This window comes from Pan troglodytes, chromosome 6 (genome assembly GCF_028858775.2).
Source record: "Pan troglodytes isolate AG18354 chromosome 6, NHGRI_mPanTro3-v2.0_pri, whole genome shotgun sequence".
Lineage (NCBI taxonomy): Eukaryota > Metazoa > Chordata > Mammalia > Primates > Hominidae > Pan > Pan troglodytes.
This window is the reverse complement of record NC_072404.2, coordinates 101554744-101573740: the sequence shown is the minus strand read 5'-3', so window position 1 is coordinate 101573740 and position 18997 is coordinate 101554744. Positions and strand designations below refer to the sequence as shown.

Here is an 18997-nt window from a genome sequence, read left to right as displayed (position 1 = left end):
GATCTCAGCTCACTGCAACCTCCGCCCCACTGGGTTCAACCGATTCTCCTGTCTCATCAGCCTCCTGAGTAGCTGGGATTACAGACGTGCGCCACCATGCCCAGCTAATTTTTGTATTTTTAGTAGAGACAGGGTTTCACCATGTTGGCCAGGCTGGCCTCAAACTCCTAACCTCAGGTGATCCACCTTCCTCGGCCTCCCATAGTGCTAGGATACAGGCATAAGCCACTGTGTCTGGCCCTCTAAAAGAATTTATATGTGCAAAAAACGGATTGGGGAATCAATTTGTTGCCTTATCATTAACATAGAAAACAATTCTCTCAGTGAAAATAATTTCTGTCAAAGCATAATTTGTTTTTGCTGCACTGTGTAGAAAACTGATTAAGACACTTAATTGGCTTGAAGCTGGACATGGTTACTCACGCTGTAATCCCAGCGCTTTGGAAGGCCAAAGTGGGAGAATCACTTGAGGCCAGGAGTTCAAGACCACACCAGCCTAGGCAACATAGCAAGATCTCCATCTCTACAAAAATAAAAAATAGCCAGGAGTGGTGGTGTACATCTGTAGTCCCAGCTACTCAGGAGGCTGAGGTGGGAGAATTTCTTGGGCACAGGGGTTTGTGGCTGCAGTGAGCTATAATTGCACCATTGTACTCCAGGCTGCGTGACTGAGCAAGCCCCCGACTCTAGGTAGGTAGGTAGGTAGGTAGATGATAGATTAGGTAGACTTGCATGCATGCAAGGATTAGATGATAGACCAGATAGGCTTGAATGCGTGTGAGAATAGATGGATAGAGACACAGAGAGATAGGCTTGAGTGCATGCAAGAAAATATTTTCTCACCAAAAATCCATCTATGATGGTATGATTCTCATTTGATGTTTGTATTCATAAGCACGTCAGAAAACCTCTAGTATTATTTATGGTGTTTGGAGAGGGAGACATAGGCAGACTGTAAAGGCCCTAAAGCAGAAGCATCAAGCTCTTGGGGATCTTCGAGGCCAGAGTATTTAAGACAAAGAATATCTTTCAGACATCTTAGGGTGTAGATGAGAAAAACAGTTTCAATACATTGTGCTAATTTCTGTGATAAAAGGAAGTACCAGGTTGTTCAAGATTCATTGGAAGGGCACCCACATGGGTGGGAAATTAGGAACTTATGTCCCCATTATTTAAATTATAATAATAGCTACTACTTTAAGTGACGCTTACTACACTATTGGCATTATTTGAAGCACTTTTGGGATATTAATTCATTTATTCCTGACAACAATCACTATGAGGCAGATACTATTATTCCCATTTTACAGATAAGAAAATTGAAGTTGGGTTAAATTACTTTCCAAACCAATGAGTGGTGGAGCTCAGATTCATACCTCGGCAGCCAAACTCCAGAGTATAAGTCAGTCAGATACATGATGTATGGTTATAATAAAAACATAAAATAATACTTGTTTTCTATCTTTAAAATCTTAGGAGCCATAGTTTCTAACAGAGTGATGTAAATGTTTTCATTTTTGTATATTGTATAACTTTGAACACAGTTGTATACAGAGAGGCTATGTTATTTGTGTAAGGTCAAAAACTAGTAAGTTGGGGTGTCAGAATTCAACATCTGGCAGTCTGGCTTCTGAATTCAGACATTTGTCAGGTAAAGGAGATATAAGTGGAGTGGTTAAACAAAAAGGATCAAGTTTTGAAGGGTGTTGTGTTTCCTGTTTATGAGGAGCCATTGGAGCCCTTAGGACTTGATTAGCTCAGATGTGTGTGTTGAAAGATCACCCTGGGTCAATGTACAGAAGGGCTTAAAGAGGTGGTTCTGAGCAAGAAGGTATAATGCAATCTGGACTTAAGCTAAGATAATGGCAATGGGAGAAAAGAATATTTTGACAAAACCCAGTGACCTTTTAGATATGGGAAATAAGGAAGAGGTAGGAGTAATGAGTAATTATCCTCTTTCTGTCCTGGACATATGGGAAAATGGTACCATATACTGCCTAAAATAGGGAATAGGGGAGGAAGTTTTGAAGAAATGTTTTGAGTTCCTGGCTCCCAAGGGACACATAGATGGAGATGGTCAATAGACAATAGGGTTCCCAGGCCTGAAGTTCAAAAGGCTCTCAGGAGATGACAATTGAAACTCCACGAATAGATTTGAAGCCACCCAGGAAGAGAGCACAGTGAGAAGCAAGCAAAAGAATGACAACACTTGAGAACTGGGCAAACTTAGGACAATCCACAAAGCATCCTGTTAAGTGAATATCAGTATAGAAAAGAAATAGCTTGGCACTATTCTCCATACTGTGTATCCAATAGATTTTATATGGGCAAAATTTAAATATTAAAAGAACATTTAATATTGCTAGGGAAAAGCAGACCAGCATATTTTAGTGTCAGAGCACATTCGCTTATGGATGTTTCTTAAATGCGTATGAGGGATAGGTGAATAAAATGCTTTTTAAATGTACATGAACAAACATCAAAAGCAAAGCAAAAGAATGAGGACCTGGAGCTCATACATGGCTAGTAGGAATGCAAAATGGAACAACCATTTTGGAAAACAGTTTCGTTTCTTGTAAGTTAAATATACTATAGGACCCGGCATTCCACTCCCAATTATTTATCTAAGCAGCTAAAACTTATATTCACACAATTCATATGCAAATGTTTGTAGAATACATCTTTAATTTTTTCATAATTAAACTGGGAGCAACCCAAATGTCCTTCACTGAGTGAATGAATAAACTCAGGTACATCCATATAATGGCATACCACTCAACAATGAAAAGAAACTATTGATGAACAACATGGATAAAGCTCAAATGCATTATGCTAACTGAAAGAAGCCAGACTCAAAAGGTTATACTGTATACCGTAACATTCCATTTGGATAACATTCTGGAAAAGGCAAAACTGTAGGATCAGAAAGCAGATAGTGGTTACCAAAGGTTAAGGATAGGTGTGGGGGGAATATGGGAATATAAAGGGGCAGCATGGAGAAATTTGGTGGTAGGGGAGAGGATGTTCTGATTATGATTGACATAGTATATTTGTCAAAATTCACAGAACTGATTATCAAAGGAAATTTTACTGGACAAATTTCAAAATACACTTAAAGAATCAGCACTTGCTAACCAAGTTCTGAAAATTCAAAACTATATTAAGTTTGTTTTGTTTTGTTTTGTTTTGTTTTTTTGAGACAGAGTTTCACTCTTGTTGCCCAGGCTGGAGTGCAATGGCACGATCTCGGCTCACTGCAACCTCTGCCTCCCGGGTTTAAGTGATTCCCCTGCCTCAGCCTCCAAAGTAGCTGGGATTACAGGCATGGGCCACCATGCCCAGCTACTTTTTGTATTTTTAGTAGAGACAGGGTTTCACCACGTTGGTCAGCCTGGTCTCGAACTCCTGACCTCAGGTGATCCACCCACCTCGGCCTCCCAAAGTGCTGGAATTACAGGCATGAGCTACCTTGCCCAGCCAAAAATTAAGATTTAACTAGAAATATGTCTGTACCCAAAATCCATTTAGTGAGTGGTCAAAGAAGATTAACAGAGAAGTTGTATGCTTGGAAATGCAAATGAATTTTAGAAATGGGGAAATATAAATTTTCCTAACAAAAATGTAAAACAGAAGCTTATTAAATTAGTTAAAATTATATGGAATAATAAAAACTGATTATGTTAATAAAATTGAATGATAGCACAAGACTGAGACAACATATGGAAATATATTTTGGCCAGCCCTGAAAAGCAGTCTCAAAAATGTTTTTGTTTTTGAGAGAGTCTCACTCCGTCACCCAGGCTGGAGTGCCGTGGCACTATCTCGGTTCACTGCAACTTTCACCTCCCGGATTCCAGTGATCCTCCCATCTCAGCCTCCCTAGTAGCTGGAATTACAACCGAGCACCACCACATCTGGCTAATTTTTGTATTTTTAGTAGAGGCAGGGTTTCACAATGTTGGCCAGGCTGGTCTCAAACTCCTTGCCTCAAGTGATCTGCCCACCTCAGCCTCCCAAAGTGCTGGGATTACAAGCGTGAACTGCTGCGCCCAGCCTCAAAAATGTTTACTCCCATTCTTTTGATGATCCCACATTGAGGACCACCTGAGAATGAGCTTGCTGCCCCCACTTTCTCATTTGCTGTGCTTTACTGATATTTTTCCCTACTTGCCTAGGGAGTAAATTGTATGCATTACAATTCAACAAGGAAAAACTGACAGTTTTCTAACAGTGCCCTAAAAAATGGAACAAAATTGTGTAGTTTAAAATAATATAGCTGGATGCAGTGGCTCATGCCCATTATACCAGCACTTTGGGAGGCTGAGGCTGGCAGATCACATGAGACCAGGAGTTTGAGACCATCCTGGCTAACATGGTGAAACCCCTTTTCTATTAAAAATATAAAAATTAGCTGGGCATAGTGGTGCACATCTGTAATCCCAACTACTCATGAGGCTGAGGCATGAGAATCACATGAACCTGGGAGGCAGAGGTTGCAGTGAGCCAAGATCATGCCACTGCACTCCAGCCTGGGTGACAGAATGAGACTCTGTTTCAATAATAGTAATAATAATATCCTGCCAAACTAAGCTTCATAAACGAAGGAGAAATAAAATCTTTTCCAGACAAGCAAGCACAAAGGGCATTCTTTACCACTATACCAGCCTTACCAGAGATCCTCAAGGGAGTTCTAAACATGGAAGTGAAAGAACAATGCATGCTACCGAAAAACACATTTAAGTACATAGCCCATAGACCTATTAAGCAACTACACAATAGAAACTGCAGAGCAACCTGCTAACAGCTTTGCAATAGGATCAAAACCACATGTAACAATATTAACCTGGAATGCAAATGGTCTAAACACCCCCACTTAAAAGTCCGCAGAATGAGGCTGGGCACAGTGGCTCATGCCTTGTAATCCCAGCACTTTGGGAGGTGGGTGGATCACCTGAGGTCAGGAGTTTGAGACCAGCCTGGCCAACATGGTGAAACCCCATCTCTACTAAAAATACAAAAATTACCTGGGTGTGGTGGCGTGCACCTGTTATCTCAGCTGCTTGGGAGGCTGAGGCAGGAGAATCTCTTGAACCTGGGAGGCAGAGGTTGTGGTGAGCCAAGATCACGCTACTGCACTCCAGCCTGAGCGACAGAGCAAAACTCTGTCTCAAAAAAAAAAAAAAGAAAAAGTTACCGACTGGCAAGTTGGATTAAAAAAACAAGATCCATCCATCTGCTGTCTTCAAGAGACCCATCTCAAACATGACGACACCCATAGGCTCAAAGTAAAAGGTTGGAGAAAGATCTGTCACACAAACAGAAAACAAAAAAGAACAGAGGTCACTATTTTTATATCAGATAAAAAGACTAAACCAACTACAGTGAAAAAGGATGAAGAAGGGCACTACGTAATGGCAAAGGGTTCAGTTCAACAAGAAGACTGAACTATTGTAAATACATACACACCCAACATTTGAGCACCCAGGTTCATAAAACAAGTACTTCTAGACCTACAAAAAGACTTAGTCACACAATAATAGTGGGGGGCTTCACCCCATTGAGAGCGCTGGACAGATCATCAAGGCAGAAAACAAAGAAATTCTGGACTTAAATTCAACACTTAGACCTACTGGATATCTACAGAGTAATTCACCCATCAACCACAGAATACATATTTTTCTCATGTGGACATGGAACATACTCCAGGGTCAACCAAATGCTCAACTGTAAAGCAAGTCTCAATAAATTCAAAAAAGTCAAAATTATACTAAACCATACTCTCAGATCACAGTGGAATAAAAATAGAAATCACTACCAAGAAGATCTCTCAATACCATATGACAACATGGAAATAAAACAACTTGCTCTTGAATGATTTTGGGTAAATGACAAATTTTTAAAATCTTTGAAATAAATGAAAACAAAGACACAACGTGCCAAAATCTCTGGGATGCAGCCAAAACAGTGTTAATAGGAAATTTTATAGCACAAAACACCTACCTCCAGAAGTTAGAAAGATCTCAAATTAACCATCTAACATTACAGCTAGAGGAACAAGAAAAACAACAAATGGACCCCAAAGCTAGCAGAAGAGAAGAAATAACTAAAATCAGAGCCAAATGGAATGAAATTGAGACCCAAAAATCCATACAGAGAATCAATGAAAAACAAACAATTTTTTTATCTTTTCAAAAAAAATGTTTTTTGAAAGATGAAACAAGATTGGTAGACTGTTAGCTATATTAACAAAGAAAAAGAAGATCTAAATAAACGCAGTCAGAAATGACAAAGATGGCATTACAACCATTCCCACAGAAATACAAAAGGTCCTCAGGGACTATTATTAAATCTCTACGCACACAATTTAGGAAATCTAGAGGAAATGGCTAAGTTCCAGGAAACACAATTTCCTAAGATTGAATCAGGAAGAAATTGAAACCCTGAACACACCAGTATCGAGTTCCAAAATTGAATCAGTAATTTTAAAAAAATCTAAAAAAAGCCCCAAACCAGATGGATTCGCAGCTGAATTCTACCAGACATAAACAAAGAAGAGCTAGTACCAATTCTACTGAAACTATTCTTTAAAAAAAATGAGGAAGAGAGATTCCTCCCTAACTCATTCTACAAAGCCAGCATTAGCTTGATATCAAAACCTGACAAAGACAATGAGAGAAACTACAGGCCAATATCCCTGATGAACTTAGACACAAAAATCCTCAGCAAAAATAGCAAATCGAATCCAGCATCCCATTCAAAAATTAATTCACCATGATCACAGGCTTCATTCTTGGGATACAAGGTTGGTTCAGCATACAGAAATCAGTAAATGGGATTCACCACATAAACATAACAAACAATTAAAAACCATACGATCATATCAACAGATGCAGAAAAAGCTTTTGATAAAATCCAACATCTTTTCATGATAACCCTCCAGAAACTAGGCTTCAAAGGAACATACCTCAAAATAAGAGCCATCTATGACAAACCCACAGCCAACATCATACTGAATGGGCAAAAACTGGAAGCATGCCCAGTGAGAACTGGAACAAAACTGATGCCCACTCTCACCACTCCTATTCAACACAGAACTAGAAGTCCTAGCCAGAGTAATCAGGCAAGAGAAAGAAAGAAAAAACATCCAAATATAAAAAGAAGTCAAACTTTCTTTGCTGATGATATGATTCCATACCTAGAAAACCCTGAAAACTCCACCAAAAGGCTTCTGGAACTGATAACTTCAATAATGTTTCAGGATACAAAAATCAATGTACAAAAATCAGTAGCATTTCTATACACCAAAAATGTTAAAGCTGAGAACCAAATCAAGAACATAATCTCGAGGATATGAGGGGGGTCCTGAGCCAAGATGGCCGAACAGGAACAGCTCCGGTCTACAGCTCGCAGCGTGAGCGACGCAGAAGACGGGTGATTTCTGCATTTCCACCTGAGGTACTGGGTTCATCTCACTAGGGAGTGCCAGACACTGGGCGCAGGACAGTGGATGCAGCACACTGTGCGCGAGCCAAAGCAGGGCGAGGCATTGCCTCATTTGGGAAGCGCAAGGGGTCAGGGAGTTCCCTTTCCTAGTCAAAGAAAGGGGTGACAGACGGCACCTGGAAAATCGGGTCATTCCCACCCTAATACTGCGCTTTTCCAACGGGCTTAAAAAAACGGTGCACCAGGAGATTATATCCCGCACATGGCTCAGAGGGTCCTTCACCCAAAGAGTCTCGCTGATTGCTAGCACAGCAGTCTGAGATCAAACTGCAAGGCGGCAGTGAGGCTGGGGGAGGGGCGCCCACCATTGCCCAGGCTTGCTTAGGTAAACAAAGCAGCCAGGAAACTCGAACTGGGTGGAGCCCACCACAGCTCAAGGAGGCCTGCCTACCTCTGTAGGCTCCACCTCTGCGGGCAGGGCACAGACAAAAAGACAGCAGTAACCTCTGCAGAGTTAAATGTCCCTGTCTGACAGCTTTGAAGAGAGCAGTGGTTCTCCCGGCACGCAGCTGGAGATCTGAGAACGGGCAGACTGCCTCCTCAAGTGGGTCCCTGAACCCTGACCCCTGAGCAGCCTAACTGGGAGACACCCCCCAGTAGGGGCAACCTGACACCTCACAAGGCTGGGTACTCCTCTGAGACAAAACTTCCAGTGGAATGATCAGACAGCAGCATTCGCGGTTCATGAAAATCCGCTGTTCTGCAGCCACCGCTGCTGTTACCCAGGCAAACGGTCTGGAGTGGACCTCTAGCAGACTCCAACAGACCTGCAACTGAGGGTCTTGTCTGTTAGAAGGAAAACTAACAAACAGAAAGGACATCCACACCAAAAACCCATCTGTACGTCACCATCATCAAAGACCAAAAGTAGATAAAACCACAAAGATAGGGAAAAAACAGCAGAAAAACTGGAAACTCTAAAAAGCAGAGCACCTCTCCTCCTCCAAAGGAACGCAGTTCCTCACCAGCAACAGAACAAAGCTGGACAGAGAATGACTTTGGCGAGTTGAGAGAAGAAGGCTTCGGACGATCAAACTACTCCAAGCTACAGGAGGAAATTCAAACCAAAGGCAAAGAAGTTGAAAACTTTGAAAAAAATTTAGACGAACGTATAACTAGAATCAACAATACAGAGAAGTGCTTAAAGGAGCTGATGGAGCTGAAAGCCAAGGCTCGAGAACTACGTGAAGAATGCAGAAGCCTCAGGAGCCGACGCGATCAACTGGAAGAAAGGGTATCAGTGATGGAAGATGAAATGAATGAAATGAAGCGAGAAGGGAAGTTTAGAGAAAAAAGAATAAAAAGAAACGAACAGAGCCTCCAAGAAATATGGGACTATGTGAATAGACAAAATCTACGTCTGATTGGTGTACCTGAAAGTGACGGGGAAAATGGAACCAAGTTGGAAAACAGTCTGCAGGATATTATCCAGAACTTCCCCAATCTAGCAAGGCAGGCCAACATTCAGATTCAGGAAATACAGAGAATGCCACAAAGATACTCCTCGAGAAGAGCAACTCCAAGACACATAATTGTCAGATTCACCAAAGTTGAAATGAAGGAAAAAATGTTAAGGGCAGCCAGAGAGAAAGGTCGGGTTACCCACAAAGGGAAGCCCATCAGACTAACAGCGGATCTCTCGGCAGAAACTCTACAAGCCAGAAGAGAGTGGGGGCCAATATTCAACATTCTTAAAGAAAAGAATTTTCAACCCAGAATTTCATATCCAGCCAAACTAAGCTTCATAAGTGAAGGAGAAATAAAATCCTTTACAGACAAGCAAATGCTGAGAGATTGTGTCACCACCAGGCCTGCCCTAAAAGAGCTCCTGAAGGAAGCACTAAACATGGAAAGGCACAACTGGTACCAGCCACTGCAAAATAATGCCAAATTGTAAAGACCATTGAGGCTAGGAAGAAACTGCATCAACTAACTAGCAAAATAACCAGCTAACATCAAAATGACAGGATCAAATTCACACATAACAATATTAACTTTAAATGTAAATGGAGTAAATGCTCCAATTAAAAGACACAGACTGGCAAATTGGATAAAGAGTCAGGACCCATCAGTGTGCTGTATTCAGGAAACCCATCTCACGTGCAGAGACACACATAGGCTCAAAATAAAAGGATGGAGGAAGATCTACCAAGCAAATGGAAAACAAAAGAAGGCAGGGGTTGCAATCCTAGTCTCTGATAAAACAGACTTTAAACCAACAAAGATCAAAAGAGACAAGGCCATTACATAATGGTAAAGGGATCAATTCAACAAGAAGAGCTAACTATCCTAAATATATATGCACCCAATACTGGAGCACCCGGATTCATAAAGCAAGTCCTGAGTGGCCTACAAAGAGACTTAGACTCCCACACAATAATAATGGGAGACTTTAACACCCCACTGTCGACATTAGACAGATCAACAAGACAGAAAGTTAACAAGGATACCCAGGAATTGAACTCAGCTCTGCACCAAGCGGACCTAATAGACATCTACAGAACTCTCCACCCCAAATCAACAGAATATACATTTTTTTCAGCACCGCACCACACCTATTCCAAAATTGACCACATAGTTGGAAGTAAAGCTCTCCTCAGCAAATGTAAAAGAACAGAAATTATAACAAACTATCTCTCAGACCACAGTGCAATCAAACTAGAACTCAGGATTCAGAAACTCACTCAAAACCGCTCAACTACATGGAAACTGAACAACCTGCTCCTGAATGACTACTGGGTACATAACGAAATGAAGGCAGAAATAAAGATGTTCTTTGAAACCAATGAGAACAAAGACACAACATACCAGAATCTCTGGGACACATTCAAAGCAGTGTGTAGAGGGAAATTTATAGCACTAAATGCCCACAAGAGAAAGCAGGAAAGATCCAAAATTGACACCCTAACATCACAATTAAAAGAACTAGAAAAGCAAGAGCAAACACATTCAAAAGCTAGCAGAAGGCAAGAAATAACTAAAATCAGAGCAGAACTGAAGGAAATAGAGACACAAAAAACCCTTCAAAAAATTAATGAGGCCGGGCGCGGTGGCTCACGCCTGTAATCCCAGCACTTTGGGAGGCCGAGGCGGGCGGATCACGAGGTCAGGAGATCGAGACCATCCTGGCTAACACGGTGAAACCCCGTCTCTACTAAAAATACAAAAAATTAGCCGGGCGTGGTAGCGGGCGCCTGTAGTCCCAGCTACTCGGGAGGCTGAGGCAGGAGAATGGCGTGAACCCGGGAGGCGGAGCTTGCAGTGAGCAGAGATCGCGCCACTGCACTCCAGCCTGGGCGACAGAGCGAGACTCCGTCTCAAAAAAAAAAAAAAAAAAAAAAAAAAAAAAAAAAAAAATTAATGAATCCAGGAGCTGGTTTTTTTGAAAGGATCAACAAAATTGATAGATCACTAGCAAGACTAATAAAGAAGAAAAGAGAGAAGAATCAAATAGACACAATAAAAAATGATAAAGGGGGTATCACCACCGATCCCACAGAAATACAAACTACCATCAGAGAATACTACAAACACCTCTACGTAAATAAACTAGAAAATCTAGAAGAAATGGATAAATTCCTGGACACATACACCCTCCCAAGACTAAACCAGGAAGAAGTTGAATCTCTGAATAGACCAATAACAGGCTCTGAAATTGTGGCAATAATCAATAGCTTACCAACCAAAAAGAGTCCAGGACCAGATGGATTCACAGCCGAATTCTACCAGAGGTACAAGGAGGAACTGGTACCATTCCTTCTGAAACTATTCCAATCAATAGAAAAAGAGGGAATCCTCCCTAACTCATTTTATGAGGCCAGCATCATCCTGATACCAAAGCCAGGGAGAGACACAACCAAAAAGAATTTTAGACCAATATCCTTGATGAACATTGATGCAAAAATCCTCAGTAAAATACTGGCAAACCGAATCCAGCAGCACATCAAAAAGCTTATCCACCATGATCAAGTGGGCTTCATCCCTGGGATGCAAGGCTGGTTCAATATACGCAAATCAATAAATGTAATCCAGCATATAAACAGAACCAAAGACAAAAACCACATGGTTATCTCAATAGATGCAGAAAAGGCCTTTGACAAAATTCAACAACCTTTCATGCTAAAAACTCTCAATAAATTTGGTATTGATGGGACGTATCTCAAAATAATAAGAGCTATCTATGACAAACCCACAGCCAATATCATACTGAATGGGCAAAAACTGGAAGCATTCCCTTTGAAAACTGGCACAAGACAGGGATGCCCTCTCTCGCCACTCCTATTCAACATAGTGTTGGAAGTTCTGGCCAGGGCAATTAGGCAGGAGAAGGAAATAAAGCATATTCAATTAGGAAAAGAGGAAGTCAAATTGTCCCTGTTTGCAGATGACATGATTGTATATCTAGAAAACCCCATTGTCTCAGCCCAAAATCTCCTTAAGCTGAGAAGCAACTTCAGCAAAGTCTCAGGATACAAAATCAATGTACAAAAATCACAAGCATTCTTATACTCCAATAACAGACAAACAGAGAGCCAAATCATCAGTGAACTCCTGTTCACAATTGCTTCAAGAGAATAAAATACCTAGGAATCCAACTTACAAGGGACCTGAAGGACCCCTTCAAGGAGAACTACAAACCACTGCTCAAGGAAATAAAAGAGGATACAAATAAATGGAAGAATATTCCATGCTCATGGGTAGGAAGAATCAATATCGTGAAAATGGCCATACTGCCCAAGGTAATTTATAGATTCAATGCCATCCCCATCAAGCTACCAATGACTTTCTTCACAGAACTGGAGAAAAACTACCTTAAAGTTCATATGGAACCAAAAAAGAGCCCGCGTTGCCAAGTCAATCCTAAGCCAAAAGAACAAAGCTGGAGGCATCATGCTACCTGACTTCAAACTATACTACAAGGCTACAGTAACCAAAACAGCATGGTACTGGTACCAAAACAGAGATATAGATCAATGGAACAGAACAGAGCCCTCAGAAATAATGCCACATATCTACAACTATCTGATCTTTGACAAACCTGAGAAAAACAAGCAATGGGGAAAGGATTCCCTATTTAATAAATGGTGCTGGGAAAACTGGCTAGCCATATGTAGAAAGCTGAAACTGGATCCCTTCCTTACACCTTATACAAAAAGTAATTCAAGATGGATTAAAGACTTAAACGTTAGACCTAAAACCATTAAAAACCCTAGAAGAAAACCTAGGCATTACCATTCAGGACATAGGCATGGGCAAGGACTTCATGTCTAAAACACCAAAAGCAATGGCAACAAAAGCCAAAATTGACAAATGGGATCTAATTAAACTAAAGAGCTTCTGCACAGCAAAAGAAAGTACCATCAGAGTGAACAGGCAACCTACACAATGGGAGAAAATTTTTGCAACCTACTCATCTGACAAAGGGCTAATATCCAGAATCTACAATGAACTCAAACAAATTTACAAGAAAAAAACAACCCCATCAAAAAGTGGGTGAAGGACATGAACAGACACTTCTCAAAAGAACACATTTATGCAGCCAAAAAACACATGAAAAAATGCTTACCATCGCTGGTCATCAGAGAAATGCAAATCAAAACCACAATGAGATACCATCTCACACCAGTTAGAATGGCAGTCATTCAGGAAACAACAGGTGCTGGAGAGGATGTGGAGAAATAGGAACACTTTTACACTGCTGGTGGGACTGTAAACTAGTTCAACCATTGTGGAAGTCAGTGTGGCGATTCCTCAGGGATCTAGAACTAGAAATACAATTTGACCCAGCCATCCCATTACTGGCTGTATACCCAAAGGACTATAAATCATGCTGCTATAAAGAGACATGCACACGTATGTTTATTGTGGCACTATTCACAATAGCAAAGACTTGGAACCAACCCAAATGTCCAACAATGATAGACTGGATTAAGAAAATGTGGCACATATACACCATGGAATAGTATGCAGCCATAAAAAAGGATGAGTTCATGTCCTTTGTAGGGACATGGATGAAATTGGAAATCATCATTCTCAGTAAACTATCGCAAGGAGAAAAAACCAAACACCACATGTTCTCACTCATAGGTGGGAATTGAACAATGAGAACACATGGACACAGGAAGGGGAACATCACAATCTGGGGACTGTTGTGGGGTGGGGGGAAGGGGGAGAGATAGCATTAGGAGATATACCTAATGCTAAATGACGAGTTAATGGGTGCAGCACACCAGCATGGCACGTGTATACATATGTAACTAACCTGCACATTGTGCACATGTACCCTAAAACTTAAAGTATAATAATTATAAAATAAAATAAAATAACATAATCTTATTTACAGTAGCCATAAACAAAAATAAAATACCTAGGAATGTATCTAATCAAAGAGGTGAAAGATCACTACAAGGAGAACTACAAAACACGGCTGAAGGAAATCATAGATGATGTAAACAAATGGGAAAACATTCCATGCTCATGGATTGGAAGAATCAATATTGTTAAAATGGCCACACTGCCCAAAGCACTCGACAGACAATACTTTTTTTTTTTTTGAGTTGGAGTTTTGCTCTGTCACCCAGGCTGGAGTGCAGTGGCACAATCTCAGCTCATTGCAACCTCCGCCTCCTGGGTTCAAGTAATTCCCCTGCCTCAGCCTCCTGAGTAGCTGTGATTACAGGCCCATGCCACCACACTCAGCTAATTTTTGTATTTTTAATAGAAACGGGGTTTCACCATGTGGGCCAGGCTGATCTCAAACTCCTGACCTCAGGTGAGCCATCCACCTTGGCCTCCCGAAGTGCTGGGATTACAGGTGTGACCCACCATGCCTGGCCCAGATTGAACACTATTTCTATCAAGCTACTAATGTGGTTTTCCACAGGACTAGAAAAAAACATTCTAAAATTTATATGTAACCAAAAAAGAGCCCTAATAGCCAAAGCAGTTTTAATCAAAAAGAACAAAGCTAGAGGATCACACTACCTGAATTCAAATTATAAGGCTACAGTAACCAAAAGAGCATGGTACTGGTACAAAAGCAGACACATAGACGGATGGAATTGAATAGAGAACCCAGAAATAAATCCACACACCTACAGCTGTCAAATCTTCAACAAAGTTGACAAAAATAAGCATTGGGACAAGAACTCCCTACTCAATAAATGGTGCTGTGATAGTTGACTAGCCATATGTAGAAGAATGATACTTGATCCGTACTAGCAGCATATACAAAAATTAATTCAACATGGATTAAAGATTTAAATATAAGACCTCAAACTGTAAGAGTCCTAGAAGAAAACCTAGGAAACACAATTCTGGACATCAGCCTTTGGAAATAATTTATGACTAGGTCCTCAAAAGCAATTGAAACAAAACTAAAAATTGACAAGTGGAACCTAGTTAAACTAAAAAAACTTCTACACAGCAAAAGAAACTATCAACAGAGTAAACAGCTTACAGAATGGGAGAAAATATTTGCAAACTATGCATCTGACAAAAGTCTAAAATTCTAAAGAATCTATACAGAACTTAATTGAGCAAGCAAAAAAAAAAACCCTATTAAAAATGAGCAAAAGACATGAACAGATCTTATCAAAAGAAAACACACAAGCGGCCAATAAACATGAAAAAATGTTCAACATCAATAATAATCAGAGAAACGCAAATCAAAAACACAATGAGATACCACCTCACACCAGTCAGAATGACTATTACTAAAAAGTGAAAAAATAGATGCTGGCAAAGCTTTGGAGAAAAGGAAATGCTTGTACACTGTGAGTGGGACTGTAAATTAGTTCAGCCACAGTAGAAAGCAGTTTGGAGACTTCTCAAAGAACTTAGAACTACCTTTTCATCATTAATGCCATCACTTGGTATATATCCAAAAGAAAATAAATTATTCTCCCAAAAGACAAATACTCCTGTATGTTCATCACAGTACTATTCACAATAGCAAAGACATGAAATCAACCTAGGTGCCCATCAACGGTGGATTTGATAAAGGAAATGTGGTATATACACACTATAAAATACTACACAGCCATAAAAAAGAATGAAACGATGTCCTTTGCAACAACGTGCATGCAACTGGAGGCCACTATCCTAAGTGAATTAGTTCAGGAACAGAAAACCAAATACCGCAAGCCCTCACTTATAAGTGAGAGCTAAACACTGGGTACTTATGGACATAAAGATGGCAAAAATAGACGCTGGGGACTACTGGAGGTGGGAGGGAGGGATGGGGGTAAGGGTTGAAAAACGTTTGGGTACTATGCTCAGTACCTGGATGATGGGATCAATCATACCCCAAACCTCAGCATCATGCAATATGCCCATGTAACAAATATGCACGTCCCTGAATTAAAAATAAAATTTGTAATTATTTTTAAAATTAAAAAAACCCAAGGCAATTGTTTTTAAAACATGTGTCCCCTAGAGCATACCAAATGCTTTGCCACAGAATTATGTAATTATGCCATGAACTCAATTTTATGAGCAAATAAGTATAATTTCAATCCAGTAACCAGCAAATCCGTTGTTGACTTTTGGAATATGCTATGTTACATTTCATAGCGTGCCTTCCTAGTTATATTTTACAGATGTTGGTATTTTTGTTTGTATTTACTGATTATATACCAGTTGGACAGTGGAAGGGAAAGAACCTAAAATGATAAATCACCTGCAGATAGAAAAATGAGTAAATAATTTTCACCTAAATCAACTGTGTGCCATTTTCCCTTTCTGGGTTTTTTGCTTTCAATTAATACTAAATTTAGTTTTGTACACATAACCATTAGGAGGAAGAAAAGCCAACCTGTATCTTTATTTTAGCCAGTTCACTAACAATTAATTATATATATTTAAAAGTTGGATTTTATCTGAGCTTTGGTTTACCTGTTATTTACTTTTTAAAAATACATGGGTGTTCGTACACCATATGTTTTCTTTTGTATAACAGTTTGAAAGAGTTTTCCTGATTGCAGTGAAGTTAATGTTCCCCCTTTTTTAGTCATTAACAGTCAAATGAATAGTTAAATATATTAAAGATACAGAAATAGAAAATTTACAAGATGGATTAAATAAACACTTATAGGAGTTACTATGACAAAATATTTTGAAACTTACTTTCGAGTTATAAATAAAATTATTAAAGATAAAATTCCAACCTGTTCTCTCATGTGGAGTTTAAATCGCAAGTCGGAAACTTAGGATTTAGGCTAAAGAACGAATGTAAAGGGGAAGAAAACTGTATTCCAAAAACAAAAGGTTATATAAATTGCCAAATTAAGAAGGTTTTTTCACCTCTACCTTATGCTGAGTGAAGAAGGTAAGTATACTAAGCAGCTGCTTTTAATGCCTTTTATTTAAACAAAACAACAAAATCCATAGACTTCTGGAATACCAGCAAATTGTATGTGTTTTCAGTTAGTCATCATGTTATATTAACAGTTCATTAAACAAATGACAATTTGTAAATTCAGTCCACAGAATAGCATACTGAAAGGCTACACATGTAGAATTATTAGATAAAAAGGAACATCGCTGCCCTTCATAAATTCTAGAAAGTTCATTGCATTCATTATTCACCTTTAAATTCAAAATTGGAATTTGATGATGATTGCAACTGCAGCTGAGGGCCATAAACTAAAACAATTTACTGGGTGTGGAAAAGGGGGCTGGGAAAAGCCGTGGGCTAACCATCCTGTTAACAAGGAGTGTCTCCTCATCAAGGTGGCAGCCACCAGAACGAGGTGCAGCCTCCCACCCTACAAATAGCAAGGGCCCATGCAAATGAAAAGTGAACCTTTGAGATGAGTCTGGATAATAATGCATTGGAGATTTCCTGTTAAACTAACACTCTTAAGAACATAGTGGCATTTTATTTCAATCATAGTATAAAACTCACTGGTTTATTCAATTTTATTATATTTTAGATGTTGGTATTAATATACCAAGCAAGATTCTTTTTAAGTTTTCTATTTCCCCTTTCTAAAAGCTCTATATCGAGTTCTTCAATTACATTCTCAAATTATACAAATACTACATGTTTTCTGACAAATACCGTATTTTGGTAATGTTAGGCTGGAAGTAAACTAGAGTCTTTCTGTAACTTTGACTTATCCTGCAACGTTTGGATGATGGGACACATCACCCTGGGAACTGTCTCAAAACACAACCACATCTTAGGGCCCTACGCTCACTCCCCAAAGGCAGATCCGCCTCCAAAACTCCAAATCCTCATGGTCTCAGGCAACCCTTTTAAACACGGGCACAATCGTCACCTCTTTGAAATGAGAGCGTGCTTGATTATTCCTGGCCTCCAGTTGCTGGCCTTCATCCGGTGTTGGGGTGGGGGAGCCTGTCGGTTCCTGAAGAATAGCTCGGGGATAACTAAGACAAAAGACCCTGAGGAGGTCTGCCTCAACCGTGGCAAGCTGGGTCTTCCACGTCACCAAGTGTCATTTTCACCGTGCCTGTATGGTCCGCTGTTCATCCTGTTAGCGGACCCCGAAATCAGGCAGGAAAATAAAGCTCAGTGGGAGGGCCTCGGAGCAAGACAATCCCACCAAGATGGACTCGGGTTGATTAACGTGAGTGAACCTCTGAGGACCAGAATCCAGACTAGTAATTCTCCATCCCGGCTGCTCGTTAGATGCCCGGACCGACCCCCCCAGACCAATTCAATCAGAACATTCGGAGGGGCTTGTAAAATCTCCCGGGGAGATTCCGGTACGAAAGTCAAAGACTCAGACGCCCGTTCTCCACCCGCCTGCAGCGGCCAGCGCGGGTCCCTCTTAGGGAATTGAATGCAGGCCCCAGGCCTCCTCCTCGAGTATCCCAGTGTGACCGATGGCCAGCTCACAAACGCGCAGTGGGTGCGGCCGAGCCAGGGCGCAGCGGAGCAGAGGGCCCGGCCGCTTTCGGCCTGGGAAGGAGGAGCCACGACCCGGAGAGGCGTCAGTGCTGGGCTGCGGCTGCGGAGGTCCTCGCAATTGCTGGACTCAACCGCGCGCGCCCCCTACCGGTCCTGCGAAGGAGCCGCAGCCGCCGCGGGAGGCCACAGGTGAAGCGAAGGGTGTGTCTTACTTCAGCGGCCCTGTAAGCCACGCCCAGATTCTCTCTCATTTTCCCACTTCTCATGGCTTTGCATGCTGTCCCACGTTACGTTAGCCTGTACTGAATGTCTCTTTTTCTACATTTAGAAAACAATTTGTTGATGCTGCAAGACATGAAAAAGTACTGTAACTCCCTGAATGTGCATGTCTTTCAGATAGGTAACAAATTACATTGGGCCATTGTTCAACTTTATTAATATTTGTTAAAACATAATTTGCATATATTTTTGCCTATCAAATTGGCAATATTTCTATGTATGTATGTATGTATTTTTTGCGAGAGTTTCGCGCTTGTTGCCCAGGCTGGAGTGCAGTGGTGCAATCTCGGCTCATTGCAACCTCTGCCTCCTGGGTTCAAGTAATTCTCCTGTCTCAGC

At 40.7% G+C, this 18997-nt stretch overlaps 2 protein-coding genes across 14 annotated transcripts in view; one reads left to right on the top strand and one right to left on the bottom strand.

The window, feature by feature from the left end:
• ANKIB1 (ankyrin repeat and IBR domain containing 1) overlaps positions 1 to 18997 on the bottom strand; it is a 267100-nt gene that overhangs the window by 203837 nt on the left and 44266 nt on the right. The gene's annotated exons all lie outside the window — the stretch shown is intronic.
• The window catches only part of LRRD1 (leucine rich repeats and death domain containing 1), a 34731-nt gene continuing 34099 nt past the window's right edge, over positions 18366 to 18997 (top strand). For 3 of the 13 annotated variants that reach the window (XM_054655972.2, XM_054655966.2, XM_054655965.2), the window contains exon 1: positions 18409 to 18580. The gene's annotated coding sequence lies outside the window, so the exon portion shown is untranslated. Of the gene's footprint in view, positions 18604 to 18997 lie in introns of all 13 variants that reach the window. The other 10 variants (XM_016945134.3, XM_054655970.2, XM_054655964.2 and 7 more) reach the window with 7 other exon arrangements.